The 16214-nt window shown below is 41.5% G+C and overlaps 1 protein-coding gene across 1 annotated transcript in view; it reads right to left on the bottom strand.

Moving 5' to 3' along the window:
• The window catches only part of LOC119405129 (nuclear hormone receptor FTZ-F1 beta), a 113409-nt gene extending 97214 nt beyond the window's left edge, over nucleotides 1-16195 (bottom strand). Inside the window, exon 1 of the mRNA XM_037671927.2 lies at nucleotides 15815-16195. The gene's annotated coding sequence lies outside the window, so the exon portion shown is untranslated. The remainder of the gene's footprint in view (nucleotides 1-15814) is intronic.
• Nucleotides 16196-16214: the final 19 nt, after the last annotated feature.

Here is a 16214-nt window from a genome sequence, read left to right as displayed (position 1 = left end):
CAGCTAGCAAGCTTGGTATCTCTGAAATCAATTTATAAACTATAAAGGAATAAAAACATCCATGTATCGCGTGCATTCTTGTAAGGGCCACACTCCCAACATGGCAACCCAATATTTGGGGAGGAAAAACTCTAACGAAGCAAAAAAATTCAAATCCAGCACAAGAAGGAAATCCTTCTTGTATAGCATTTGGTGTAGTTCTGAATCCTGCGCTAAATGCAGCTCCACTACTGTAAAACATGAGGTAGTGCGTAGCATAGGCAAAGAGCAATTCCCGTTCAGGAAAATTAGACCAAATGCCTCGGTCCCTATTAAGGCCACACCTCATAAAAACTGCGAAAAAGGTGTGGCCGTTACACGAGTCTATATGGTGGTTGCATTTAGAGCTCAAAAACAAAAGGAACCATATGATAAGTAACAAAGTAATGACAAGCACGGTGTGGTATAAAGAGCTAACAAGACAGTGGCAACAGCAAAATCAACAGAAAGCGAAACCAGTCATGGGCAACGTTACCAGTAAAAAGTAAGTGTTACAGTTACAGTTACCTAAGCCAAAAAAAGTAACTCTGTTACAGTTACAGTGCAAAAGTAATGTCGTTACTTTTCTGTTACTGTATAAAATAATAAATCACAAATCAAATTATAGAATTTATTTAATAAGGGTTGCACGTCGTAAAACCCTAGACGAAGGAAACCTAAAAGGGGGCCCAACACCAGCAATCGTTTTGACCGCCTCTAACTTGAAGTGGAAAACGTGGTTGATGTACTGGAACGACGGCAGTATCCTAAGACGTTTATTAACTATAGCCAGAAGCGCATGCGAAGAGCAGCGGGGAGTACATCACGAGTGGGGACGACGTCCATTATGTCTGCTCTATATGTTTAAGGTGTGTCTGAGCTCGGAGTCTCAGATGAGGGAGACTATAAACATGGCATCCAAATGCTCCTCCACCTGTACACCAAGAACAGAGCTAGATGCTCAAGTGACAAAAAGGATATATATACTGAAAAAAAAAAAAAACGGACGCGAACTTAGCAGGCTGTTCAGTTGAACCATGAATGATTTACATGTTGCGTTAATGATAGACCTCCAACCTCGGTCTTTTGCAGGGAAGATAATCCGCTTAGTCACCTCCTCTCCTAAACTGAGAGGGGAGCCCTATTGTGGAAAGCTGAGGGATGGAGAGGATATATGGTAAAGAAGGAAGTTCGAAAGAGTGTTGCTGTTGGATAATTTTTCATAAAGACAGAAGTAACTTTAACGGTATTTTCCGCTACAGTTACTGCGAAAAAAGTAACGGTGTTACAGTTACAAGTTCCTCTAACTTGAAAATAACTTGTATGCGCATGGGCTACGCTCCTCGGTAATGCGTGGGGTCGCTAACCGCCGCGAGAGTGCCTTGAAGAGGCCGCTGACAAGCCACCGCAGTCCCCCCTGAGGAAGGAACCGAGCTGGTTCCGAAACGTCGGGTTTTTACGTGTCTTCGTAACTTTGGTTGGAGAATAAATATCAGTTATCTCAGTTACAAGTTACTGAAAAAAGTAACTAGTTACCAGTAACGCATTACTAGTAACTAGGTACTGCCCAAGACTGAGCGAAACCTCATCATGCATGCAATGGTGAAATATATTATTACTTATACAGGTTGTCCCTCATAACTTGAGCCATAAATTTAAAAATGAAATGTGTGTCAGAAGCAAGCTGAACCAAATGCAATCTAGTATACACACTAGCCTATATTTATTCAGGCTCTTTTTTATATTTCCCCTGGACTGACTCATTGTTTTTTTACCTAACTTTCTAATTATTGGCTGAAGACCCAAAGTATGAACGCAGAGTTGTAGAGCACCTTCAGAAACCACCGACTGAACTGTTTCCTGTAAGGTGTGTAGTCCTTTTTTCCCCGTTGCAAAGAAAGCCTGCAATATATGAAAATAAAAAGGAAGCCACGTGACTGAGCGCTTTTGCGCTGCTATCATGCTACTCTCAAGTGCGCAACAAAGTCGTCTACAGCGTGACTGTGGCCATGGAGAAGCGGCAGTGTTTTGATCTGGTCTGCTTTTGATGGATGACAGCGGAAATGCATGCTGCTGCCTGAGCACTGCAGAGGCAATAAAGCGGCCGTAAAATTCAGCAAGTGACCTGGTTCACCGATTGCATGCTTGAGAGCAGCACGATATCAGTGCGCAAGCACTCTGCCACACGTGTTTTTTTATATTTCACGGGCTTTCTCTTCAACGCGGAAAAATGTGTTTTTTCATTTTTCATGGGCTTTCTTTTCAACACGGAATAATTAAAAGGTTGGGTAATTCAGCATAATTAATGAGGTAGTTAAGGGGAAACTAAAAATAGCCAGAGTAACTATAGGCTAGTGCAAATAGTATGCGTTTTGTTCCAATTCCCTTGGCTAAAGTTAGGTGTGACACCCTGAATAAAAGACTGGAGCCTTGCAAATGCTTCTGATAGCTGTGGGAAAACCGCACTTTGGCATCTAAAGGCACCAGAGAAAAGAGATGCAACACCGAGCATCCATGTCAAAGGGCGTGTTCTATTCCATCCCAACGTTCTCTCTTCGTCGTTGCCGAAGTCATATGATGTACGTGAATTCCCCACGGGTGGTTCAAACAATTTACAACAATAGCCTCTACTAAGCCTCCTTCAAGCAAGTTGGAACTCTGGATGTCTTATAAAGGTTTCGACCTCACCAGTACCAATATTATAGTTAAGCATTGCCCAGAATATTTTCAGTGATTTAATTTTATAATGTACATTACCTTCATTTACCTTTCTTTTTTTTTATTTGGCACATCGGAAGGAGTCGTTCCTATGTTAAGCTGAACTGATGCCTTTCCTCCTCGTTGCTGCTGTTGTGACTTGCAGAGAGTCTTTACTACTCTGAGCATTTATTGACTTAGCGAAATTGCTCCACTTATAAGGCTCAGGAGAACGTACACAGCCTTGGGTTTCGCCTCAAAATTTGAACACATTAGCGTAATCGGGCCTCATTTTCATCGCCTTCTCATTTGGTAGCCTGGCTTCGCTTCTCAGTGGACACCTCAACCGTGCCACAAGAAAGGGAACATCTGTGAGAGTTACAATGGCCATTTAAAACTATCCTATAATGTCAACTGCGCAAGTATAGTTACGAAGTGCCCACTGTGCCATAATTCTTCCTTTTACAAATTAGCGAAGTATTTACTACGTGCGCGCCCATAAGGCAACATGCGAACCCATGCAGCTGCTCACTATGTTGATGCTTTTGCTGATGACAATGATTAAATATGCCTGAGTGCTTTGTAATCGGTGGACCTTTAAACCACTCGTCATGCAATTCACATGTCTTGACACCTGGCGTGATTCTATGCTTCTGCCACGCAACATTAAATGTGTTGAGGAGACTCCTCACATTACATGACGTTCGTATATGGTTTTTTTCTGAAGCAGTTCCAAGCAATGGCGTAGTGCTGTGGTAGAACACCTGCTTGCCACGCAGAAGGCCTGGGTTCGACTCCCACTCGAACCAAAAATTTTCATCACTCACTTATACGCAATCACAATCCTTGCGCAATCACAATCCACTCATTTATACGTTTTCACGATCCTTGCCACCAAACCTCCAAAGGGAATATTCAGGGCAGGCAAGGAGCAAAGATTGCCAAAATGAGGCTCTTGAAGCAGCATTTAGTGATGAGGTTTGCTCTCAACAAGAGCTTCAAGCTGTAGCAGCAGTTTCACTACTGCTACCACTGTTACCTCTCAGAACCTTTGTTCCTATACGGGGACATTCGTTATTGTGAGGTGGGAAAAAAAAATAAAACCCCTGCCTGCCCCATCCTATATGGGGAGAATTGTTCTCAGGCTCTGACAAAAAACTGAGATAGACTTGATGTCCCTGTTGGAGGACAAGCGTTGTGGCACCACCTATGAACAGTGCATAGTTCTTGCTGGCTTTCTTGAGAAGGCAACATGCCTATAATCCGCATGGGCATGGTTCACATGCAATGACAAGGCAAGATCATTTTCATCATTGATACAGTTTTGATGCAAACCTTTTTGAAATACGTTTAGAATTGCTACTGTTTACAAAATAGTTAAGTGCTGTATTTAGCAAAAAAAAAGTGTGGTTTTCTGGTACATGTGACACACTAAAGTAAATGTCCCTATGTGCGCACATCAAGTCCCAGTGTGTAAGCTCTTAAGTGATTTCGTGTAATAAAGATTCTTTGCTAAACACACACAGCCTAGATATTAAAACAATTCCATTTACTTCAGGTCACTTAATTAGCAAAGCTCAGGATATACTGACATCCAATTTTTTATTGTGATAAGTTCCAAAAAGCTAACCCGAAGATGGAAGGTGAAGATAATTATGCCTACAACTATGATAACGAGGAGCACAATGAATCCTCATCACGACAGCAAAGACCCAACTTCTCAGATTTCACAGTGACAAATTTTATGGAGAGCAAAGAGTTTAGCTGGAGAGAATGCTGTGCCAGATCCAGGAACTGGCTTTGTTTTTCTGAAGAAAGGTGTGCTATTACAACCATTATTACACTCAGGTAGCATTTCAGGATGTCCAGACAAAATGCGAGAACCCTCAACTATGCAAGAAACTGTTTACACAGTGTTATTTTAGAAAATACAGATTTTTATAAAATGCTATTAAGTCACCTGTCGTCTTCACACCCAAACTCTACGTCGAGGCAGAAATACCTTGCCAGTGTTAAAAATACCCTGAAAAGAATACTTAACAAAAACTTAACTTTTTTTATTGTCAGCTTTAGGGCACTTCTTTATATGGAAAAGTTTAAGTCATCAGAATCAATGGCATACACATTTTTCAGAAATAAAATGACTGCATGTAATCTGTCGTCTAAGCTCGAGCACACCCACAGTATGTGGCTCAGTGTTGCCCTTGCATCGCACATCTTATATTTGTCTGTCAAATAGAGATCAGGGTAACAGAGACGAAAGATAACTGGATTTGGGTAAGTGTTTGCAGCTGTAGCCAAGCAACTACCTGCTTTTTATTTAATCTGTTGCCTGGTAGTGGGTTTTCACGTCTTCCTAGCTTGTAGTGCTGTGCATTCTCCATCTCTGTGACACACATATGCACACTATGGCAGAAAACTGACAAAAGCATCCCACCACCTGCGGCTATTGAAATTAGGTAGATGTAATGTGATTGAATTACTTGGCAGGGAAACATTACAATGTGACTTTTTGGACAGCCAAAAGCTTTTTCATCATTTTCTGCACTCTGCTTCAAAGCTATCTGCAGGCATGGCTGTAGTGTTTAAAAGCAGCACTGCATTTTGACCACCTAAAGCATTAGAAAGCACAGCAATTGGAAGGTACCATTCTACAAGCCTGTATATTTGAGCTGATATATATTGTGACACATTTTATGTTATACATATAACATTTTAATGTTCCTCTTCATCTAGCCAAAAGCCTTTCTATCATTTTTACATTCTTCTACAAAGCTATTTGACGAAGTGTGGTGCTGACTAAAATACCCAGAGCTAATCACGTAAATATACACAAATACCTAAGAAAGGTGACCGGAGGACAGCCCCCACAGAAGATTCAAGGAGCCCTGCAACACTTTTCCAGTATGGTCAGAAAACGCTGACGATCAGCAGTCCAGGCTCCCAAGAACACGAGAGCCATATATTATAGCGCAGCGCACGGCTTGCAATTTACAATTAATTCTCAAAGTCAGCTAGAAATCGTTCCCTCTTCACTCGACAAATGATGCCATAAACCCAAATGACCGCGCCATTAACACAAAGTTCGCAGCGAGTGGCTGATTTGAGAGCATCGTGAGCTGCATAGTTGCCGCCGTGGGATGCTGCCACATGCCCATGCGCATGCTCGCGATCACACGGAAAGTAAGTTGTGTATTCGAAGAAAAAAAGAAACCGCTCAAGGTCACGACGTGCGCTGACGAAGGGATGCATCTTCTTGCCCCCTTGGCATCCCCCTCCCTGTGCCCCCTCCCTGTGTAGCTTTCAGTGCGCTCGCTAGTACAATAGGAGAGAGAAAGTGCTTGAAGCGTGCGACAAATCCCTGTAACTCCGCTCGTACCTGACTTATTCTAAAAAATTTTGCGGCAGTTGATTCATGAGGCAATAAGCTATGCCATTCAACGATATTTGGAAGAGTGTTGCAGGGCCCCTTTAAAGGGGTATTGACACAAAAATTTTGGCCTTGCGTTTTTTTGCTGCAATGTGTTGCTGGGGGCCTGTTAGTCATAAAACGGCACATCGTTTGCTGCAGCGCGCGACAGATAATTACAGGCTTCTTATTACTGACCAGTGTCAGTTTCGGTTTCAAAAACTACAAGCCTCCGGGCAGTGCTGGGCAGTATCGAAGATACATGTATCTTAGATACTATCTTAGATACTCTATGGGTATCTTGTATCTGTATCGCGATACTTCTCGAAAGACGAGTATTTGTATCTGTATTTTCGATACATTCGATAATGTATCGTGTATCTTAAGATACAAGATACTTCTATCGCAACACAACCGTACGAAACAATAATCGCTGGCCAAGCTACGCTTCTCAAGCTGGTACTAGTGCCACTAAGCCATCTGAATAAGTCTTAGGGCAGTGACGGAATTTTATTTTTCCGCCAGAGTACCCCAGTGAGGGCAGAAGATGAGGAAGACAAGCGCGCGGTCGTGTACGCCGAGCCCATGTACCTTTTGTTTGCTCGATTTCTTCTCTTTATAGTTGCGCCAATGCCGCAACACTTGCTCTTAGCCACTGTTCTGCGCCGCGTCTATCGCTCAAATTCTGATGTTGCTAAACGAAATGTGATGCGTACAGGAATGGGGTTCCTTTGTGTCGCGTGGATTTTACATATCAGCGATTTGAAGGATCTCGTGGATGCAGGTTTGATTTGCATGCCATGATTTAACGTATATGCAAATAAGAATCTAACAACATTAGCACCACTGGTACTGATGCTAGATCTGAAAGAGCAAGCGTTTACCTAACAGAAAATATCTTGGCTTACCATATTTTTCACTTCTTGCTGCATTTATTCAAAGAATTTATGAAATCATAATTTGATTATTAGCACAAGTGCTTTCTTACCTGTCATTTTGCATCCTTTATACATTACCTAAGTCTCTGCACTGTTTTCCGGTCTGGTCACTGCAGTATGTCTTTTGTAACGCGCTCCCAAAATAAGATATCTGCTTTATTTTTCTGACTGTCTACTTTATTTCCACTACTGTTTACACATTTACACGTTGCCAAGGCGATTTTGAAAACAAATATATAATTATGTGGGCGTACCTTGAGTAAACAGTACAAGACATTCTGCTTACCGCTTAGGAAAATAGCGAAATTGTGTTTGCATTATAATATTGGAAATCATTAGGAGCAATCTTAAAGATGTTAGGAAGGGGATTCGAGAAACGTTGTTTTACTGAATGCTCCCTTTTACTCATGAGCGTCCCAACGAGCCGTTTCAGGCAATTTTCCATAGGCACTGAATTTTCTATTGTCTCAACAGGTAAGTTGACAATACTTCATGCTCATAGCTATGCAGGGCGCCGTCTGTATTGTGTTTCTGTACTCATTCAATGTGAATGTTTGATACACAACCATCTCTCTATTTTACTTATATTTGTTTTCCTGTTTTAGGCTTTCGTAAATATTTTTCGCATTACTAATCGCCACGTAATGGGAGCTATAAGCGGAAATGGCGTGAATAGCGGCGGTGTCCTGCGACGTTTTGTGGAACTATACAATGCGTCTGAGACGTTTCTGTGTTGCACATGTTCTCTCGTTGAAGAAAAATTGCTAAAAAGATTGCACGTTAGTGAGTATATCAACAAAAACTCCTTTACGCCGGCAGATAAGTAGAATATGAAAATTCATTGCAGTTTTACGTCATCTACGTATACACCAGGGGTCTCAAACTGAGCTTATAGCCAGCGGGCCGCAGTCGCGAAATTTAGTTGCAAGGGCCGGGACGGTGAAGATGGTGGGAGAGAGTTTGAACAAAATGACGTTTGAAAGGAACCATTTCCCATATCTCATATATAGGTGAAGGGGATTTGGAGTCAGGATTCGAGAAATATCGATACTGATGTACAGAATGACTGATATCTGGACGTGGATTCTGAAATATAGAGTTTTTGTTCCACGGTTATGTTTCAGCACATGGTGACCACATGCTCCTCACGAAAGGAATGCTTGAGACCAGTCATGTCTGTGCAGCTCGTGAACATACTTATTTAGAAAATAAAAACAAATGAGACGAAGACGGTCATGTGTGCGGGCCGGGCCGCTAGCGAAAGGTCTCAAACCCCTAGTATACACCATGCGTCCCCCCCCCCCCCCAAAAAAAGCAAGAAAAATGTCGCTACCAGCGTTGTTGCTGCTGTACACCTGTCCGGATATACGGTATTGTGCAAGCTGTCTTTTACGGACAAGGTAAAATTCCACGCCGGTTTGCGCATCGTACGCAGGCATATTATTGAAGTTATTGTGATAATATGGCAACCTGCTAGATGGTCGGCACGCTGTGCAAAGCAAGTACCGCTGTAAGCGAAGTGTACAAAGAGCTGTCCTACGAAGAAGCTAAAACAAACCCCAAGAAGTTGTTTTGGAAGGAAACTAATGTACTTTGAGCAAGAAGGGCAATACTTTTGAGATACTAACAGACATTTCATTCAAGTGAAACAAAATAGGCAACAGTCAAGAAATTTTCAAGCAGACATTTTTATGCATCGGCATTTGCTGCTGCATTATATGGATCTATAATAACAAATTTGAGAATGTATCGAAGTATCTTAAGATACAATTGCCAAGTACCGTATCGGATACAATTTTTACGGCAGTATCTTGTATCTGTATCTCCAATACTTCTTGCCTGAGTATCTTGTATCGTATCGCGATACAATTTCAAAGTATCTTTGCCCAGCCCTGCCTCCGGGTGCAACTATCGCCACCTAGCGCGTGCAGCGCTCGATCACGTCAGCACACAGAACTGTGACGCACTTCCGCACGGTTCGCGAGCAGCCGCCAAGAAGTAGGCTGCTGGAGCAAATGCAGCAAAAAAAAAAAACATGGCAGCTATGACGTCATCATAACTTGTTGCAACGTGGTCACGTGACGGAAGCAGGGAGTCCCCAGGGTCCCCTTTGAGAGAGTCAATAGAGCAAGGATGTCGAACGCTCACGCAAACTTCAAAATTCACTTAAAATACCTTCCAAGCTATACTCGCTGTTGATATTTTGCAGATGATATACGCATGTTTATGGGAATCGATCCCGCAGGCTATCTCAGCCGCGAAATTTTGTGTCAGTGCCCCTTTAATGTTAAAGCACTGCTGTAGGATATGAAAGATGCGCGTTTGGCTCCTACTTGGAAGAAGTTGTCTCTTCTCTAACTTTTATTTTCACCTCTAAAGTTGACCTTCCCAATGCTTTTCCTGGCTTCATTGCCTATTTTCATCACATGGTAGTAACTAACAGCATATCGAGCCATTTGATTCCCTTTGATCTTGCTCCACACTGTAATGCAGTTTAGCACACAAATATCTTTAAAAACCATTTAATAACCAATTAACAGCCTGTGTGACAATAATAAGTCACACAGGAACGGCTAAAGGCACTGAAAACGGAGCCCTGAAACTGCTTTAATGTCATAACCTTTAAATATGGTACTAGACATTCATATCTAATGTAACAATAAAAAATGTACAATTGCTATTCACAGAAGTGCTAGAATATAAAATTCAGAACCAAATTTATTGAAGCGAAATTGTCGCAGTAATTCTAAGAATGTCAAATTGGATCCTATAACCATGTCAGATCCTTTTATATGATGGGTGAAGAGTATTTCCTTTCATTATACAGTAACATAAGTTTTGCTACATGTGTGTCCTGTAACCAGGGGCGTAGCCAAGGGGGGGGTTGGGGGGGTTCAAACCCCCCCCGAAATTTTTCAATTTTGCTTGCGTATATATACATGCACACATACAAACGCACGCACGAACATACATAATGTATGGTTGAACCCCCCCGAAAAAAATTTCTGGCTACGCCCCTGCCTGTAACCTACACATTCTACTTAACACAAGCATTAGAAGTGGGACTGTGCATTTGATAGCACTCACTGATACTTTGTAAGCAGCAAAAAGAGTTAATATATCACCCTATGGAACAGCATGCAAATTGATTTTGCAGTTAAGGCATGAGCACTTATTAAGCATGTCTGTTTTATTGGCATGTTAGCAGATAGAGCTGCACTGTAGAACATCATTTTGAGAATGTCGCTTCTAGTAAGTACCAATCAAATTTACAAACAAGAACGTTTGCTGTCAACATCAATCCCCCAACTGTCAAATTTAGTGACATTGAGATAGAACTATTACCTATTTAGCAAAACGAAAGTTTACTTGCTGACGACAACAATGTTCAATTATATTACAGTGCATTCAGACAACGAAAGCAGCAGCTCAAAACTACTTTTGATGCTACAGTCAGATCACTATGCAATGCAAGGGGTGTAAATGTTTTTTAATATGCCATACCCCATTATGGATGTCTATGAATTAACATAATGGTCGGAATTTCGCAAGGCACTGCATTACACAGAGTTTTAAAGGTGATGATTCATACATACAGTGATTGTTGCAGTGTTTGACAACAGACCTCACTGGACCATCGGGCCAATATGCAATAACTATAGAATGTACATAAATAATTGCTTATCTAAAAGAGGACATTTTTTTTAAAAGCGAGAAGAAAGTTTTGCTTGTGTGCATGTATACATGGTGAAATTTAAAACTTAAGTGACTATGAAACAGCTGGGCCAATTCTTAGTTTATAACTTACACAATTTTTTCAATTCTTTTTGCTCTTCATTGCCAGCTCTGACGCTGCCACCGAGATCAGAGACTTGGCGGAGTAGACAAAAAAAAATTGCACAAAGTTATGATATAAAAAATGTCGCTGTTTTCAGCTGCTAGAGAAATAAGTTTCCTGCTGCAGCTTCATATTCTGCTAAAATGTTGATGTATAGAAATACTAATTTCTGAGCCCTTCAGGTATCACTATTTGCCAGTTTCTGACATGTATGCATGGATTTGTTTTGTTGGCCACTGCACAGAAATATTTCAAAAATTGCTACCGAATAAACAGTTCTCCAATGTATTGCTGTCCATATAAATTTCATTAATACTTCCCATCACCAACTTTTCCTTGTAAAATCTTGCAATCACCACTTTTGGCCCTATTTTTTTTCCTCTTCAGTCAACTGGCGTTATTAAAATAACTTGGGTATTTACTCATACTGGTGGCCTTTACAGGGTGGGCCAAAAGCAGCCCTTCTGCGATTAGTACAGCACATGAACATTACAACATTACTTAGCAAGAGCATTCACTATATAAATGAACAAAGGAAAACAAGGTGTGTATGCAATATAATTCATATACAAACACAGACTAAATTTGCTACACACAATATTGTTACGCGAATGATGGGGCAGTTACAGTGGAGACTATTTACACAATATATTCCCATTATCAGTTGCAGTGCTGACCGGTTTAGCTCACAGCCAGAGCAAGGTCAGTTCTTTATCTTCTTAGTCAGGTACCCGTGCACACCGTCCACGCGACCAGATACAGAGCGCACACATATAATAGCATAAAATAAGGTTAATACATACAGAGAATAAATATTCTGTGCACATACACAGAATGAATAATACAGTACTTTAAAATAGAGTGTTAATAAAAAATCACGTGCATACACAAAAACTGTGTGCACAATAAATATACATTCCTCACTAGTTAAAACACGACACCAATTTTTTTAGTATAACGGCTGCTATGAGTGATTACTCAAGATATGGCATCATGGTGCTATGAATATGCCCTATAAAGGTAACGTTGGCTCTGATATAAGTGTTCGCGCCAATATTACGCTAATATGACACAAACTGTAGACGCTGGAAGCAAAAGTATGTGCTAAATTACTTAGCCCTAGATTTTCGCATTTGAATCCGTGAGTACAATACACATGTGTATATGTAGCTTCACCTTGTACTCAAATCGTTCTGCAATGGTGTATTCTTGCACTGATATTGCCAATTCATTCCATCCTTTAACTGTTCTTGGTAAGTAAGAGTATGCACAAGTGTTAATATGCATCTTGCCAGGGCTGAAAGTACCATCTCTGCTTCTCACTAACATCTACCATTGTCATGCTATTACATACTGTTGTGAAGTATTCTTAGTGAAAAAGAACTAAAACCTAGCTATGCATTTACATTCAGAGAGCGTAGGCAAGTTCAGCAAACTGAACATTTCAAAGAGAGAATCTGCATGAGAACATCATGCTAGAATAAACCTTGCTACTCTACACTGTAAACTCAGACTGGTAAGGTCCCAAATCACACTGGCAAATTCTAGCAATGGCTAAATGTACATCAAGTTGGCTGTTAGTTTTACGGACTGTGAGGCTGACTGTAGTGAATGAGTGGGCAATAAAGGTATGTTATATACTACTGTACCTACAACCTTTTGCACTGCTAAATCTATAACAGTGATTAAACTGTCACTCCTCAGGCCAATATTTTGTCAATTTGCAAATTGCACGCTTTTGACCTAGTAATATCAGAAACACAAAACACAGCCTATCTTTCTGTCTGTGATAAAGACAGATGAAAAAGACTCATCAAACAATCTGTGTGTGTTGTGAAATCTTCAACCTGGCTTCTGCCAGTTTTGTAGATTATCATTAACAACCTACTTGTTCACAAAGTCAGACTGTAAACTTATAACATACAATTTGTTTGTTTTTTTTAATTCACGCAAGATTCTAACATTTCCATAGCATTTTTTTAAACAGATTATGTCACTTGTGACCAAACAAAGTTATTGGAGATGCAAGTACATGCAAAACTTGCTAGCTTAGTAAAGCACAAGTTCCAAGAACAGTGTGCTCTAAGCAAGACATTCAATGGTTTGCAAAATTTCCCAGCAATTATTTGCAACACTGAACACTACAGCTTTTCAGCGCATGTCTGCATATTATTTGTACACTAAGCAGGAACTAAGTACAAGATGTATGTGTTGTGCTCTGCCAAGAAAACTAATTTGTACAAGTATAAAAACAACCAAGATGAGAGAAAAACTTGACACGAAAGGCAGAGAGATTAACCAGGTTACATGTGTCAGACATTAGGCAACTCTAGCACACTATTAATGTTATACCAACAGCACCTCACAATGACTGTATGAGTTTACTGCATACACAGAGTTGGGAGGAGTCGTGTCAATGATGGTAACAAAGTGATAAAACACTTCAATGTGCATATAGTTACACTTTTTTGAAGAGCAATAAGGCAGAGGTATCAGTGATCACTTCAGTAAACATCAGGACATTTTTCAATGCATAAGACTCTTGACATCTCATTCAAAAATAGGTTTAACAATTATTACTCTGTATTCAAGAAAAAACTATATAAACACATCAATAGATGGCTTGCACGTGACGTCATGGACGCAGCTTCTGAATGTACTGGTAGTCCACTATGGTGGTTTCGATGACAAACAAATTACCACAATGTGAAAACGACGAGGCAGGAGTGCCTCTGTGCGTGCGTAATGAAATAACCTACATGTGATGTTTTGACAGCATTAATGTGGCATCGCAAGCGTCGCGTCTCCACATGCTAGTGCTCCAACATGATTGTTTCCGTGACGTCAATGCAAGCCGTCTATAAACAAACTGGCGAGCTAGCGGCTCATACAATACAAGAATTAGGAATGTGTATCAGTCCAGCCATAGTTAATTGTGCAATTTAGGAGAATGCTTACATAGACAATGTATGCCTATCTTCTCAGGGGAGTTTTCATTTGCAAGTGGCAGTCATTCACACAATTGTGTGGCTGGTTTGCTGATGTGATTTGTGAAGTATTTTGTCTAATGTGCTCTCTAGACTTACTTATGCTTCTACCCCACGTACCCCTCCCTTTGCCCCATCATTCATTGCATTTTTTTTTCTTTTAGTGCGCAACTGCTGCTGTTCTCCCTGAAACTGTTGTGCCATGTATGAGGTCACAATAGCTACATTTTGGCAAAGGTGAAAGGTGGGAATTCTCGTATATGGAACTCACAATGCGAACTTGACTGGCAATAGTGCATTATAATCTACCACAGAACACCCTCCCATCACCTACACTGTTATTTAATCATTATGAGGATTACAATTCTACATACATTTCTGCACAAACATCATTGGTACTAATGAATACACACCTAGGTGACCCGACATTAGCAATAAACGCAGATCACACAACATTGCTTACTTGCAGCCACAGGTAGTTGCAAGCAATATACAACAAGCTCAAGCAGAACAAACACACACAAGGCTATTCACTCTAACTGCTGCAACAGACGAATTAGTTAGAACATGTAGCACAGAACACATCGACAAACTTCTGAGTGCACACAATATTTCAGCACAAAACATGTCACTTGCTGTGACAGCGCCCAGAATCTTGATTATTACCAACAACAAATGCTACTTTCACGCATACCTGGCGATGCTCGAGTTAGGTTAAAGCTATGCAAAATGCAGCAGAAAAAAATTCTCAGCAATAATGGCCAGCCCACTATGACCACTCCATATTGTTGACCAGGACATATCTCAAGCGCAGTGGGTCACGCTGGCTGTGTAGGGGTAGCCAGGTGTTCCAAGTCGAAACCATGACAATGTGTTGACTCGCTAAAATCACATATGCAAAATGCGTTTCCCGTTTCAATGTATGCTCAAGGTATTATTTTATTTAGATATATATATATATATATATATATTTTTTTTTGCCAACCATTAAGGCAGCGCAATTTCCCGATCTCTAGATTCAGTGCGGGAGCGCCAAGCGAAGTTATAAAAACATTCACGGCGAATATTGTGGGAACGAAAAAACAAGTAGTACACTACAGCGACGAGCTGCATAGCGAGAGCAGTTATTCTTTAAAAATGACTTCTAAAGTAGACAGACCACCACAGCGAACAAAGCTATCGCCAGGGAAAGACGTCGTACACTTCGTTATCAAATCGGGTCAGATGATTTTTCTCTAGCGCAGCTTGCACGGCTTAGTGTCGGGGCGTGAACAATAGGCAGCACGAGAAAAGGGGGGAAGGGGGTGCCGGAAGCGTCAACTAACAGCTAGGATCCGCGATATCAATACTGTCATAAAAAGGGGCCCCTCAAGAATGCCAAGCATCCGCACCGGCAGCCGACGAGACATTGCTCAAGGCACTTTCCCAAGTTGTCGTGCAGCTTACGCTGGCGTTCTCATTTGTAAAACAATAAAAAAGAAACAGAATTAGGCCGGCAAGACGATCGGGCAGCACTGCAAAGTGCCGCTGCGTTTTTTATTACTCGCTATGTTCTGAATCATAACGAGCTGGAATAAGTGACGCCAGATCCTAACAACGGGTGTTCATTTCACCGCCGATTGAAAGCAGAATACCTGAAGAGCGTCCAGAAATCAACCTCAATCATGTTACGATCATCACCGACTGCGGTCGGTGTTGCTCGCAGTCAATGTTTAGGCTCATTCTGGACTATCGGAAGAATTTTATAAACACGTGGGTTATTTTATAATGCCGAAACGCAAAGCGAGCGTCAAAAAAACTCGCTCGGCAGGGTCACTACCCTTGCGCTCCGGCGGACGACCCAAACAATATCGATCGCTCGCGATGAAGACTGGTTCCGCCAAAACACACTGGCGAGACAGCGCCAAGACCAGACATAGGCACTCACCTTTTTCCATTACGATTCGCGTCCGGCGGCTCCCTCGGCGAAGCAATAACTTCTCACTTCTGTCAGTCTGCATAGCATCCAACTAGGCCTAACGCAAATGTCGGCTGGCTGACTCTCCGAAACCGAAAACTCCACATTCACGGGCTCACAGGACGCTTGCCGACACCGATCGAGCAAATGCATCGGTATGCCCAGTCTACTGGAGCCACGCTTCATACAAAGCCAACGACGGCATCGTAGCACACTCAGGTAGTGATAAATTTGTGTAACGCCAAATTGCAACACACTACTAGCACAGGACCACGGCGTTATGCACCCTCGCTCAAGGCAACACACCGTTCCAGCTTAGTCATACAGTTCATAGGTGTCGCGACGCTCTTTTGGCCCGCCACCTCTCCGG

The sequence above is a fragment of the Rhipicephalus sanguineus genome, chromosome 1 (assembly GCF_013339695.2).
Source record: "Rhipicephalus sanguineus isolate Rsan-2018 chromosome 1, BIME_Rsan_1.4, whole genome shotgun sequence".
Classification (NCBI taxonomy): Eukaryota; Metazoa; Arthropoda; class Arachnida; order Ixodida; family Ixodidae; genus Rhipicephalus; species Rhipicephalus sanguineus.
Note: the sequence above shows the minus strand (reverse complement) of the source record. Positions and strands in the feature narration are given on the sequence as shown.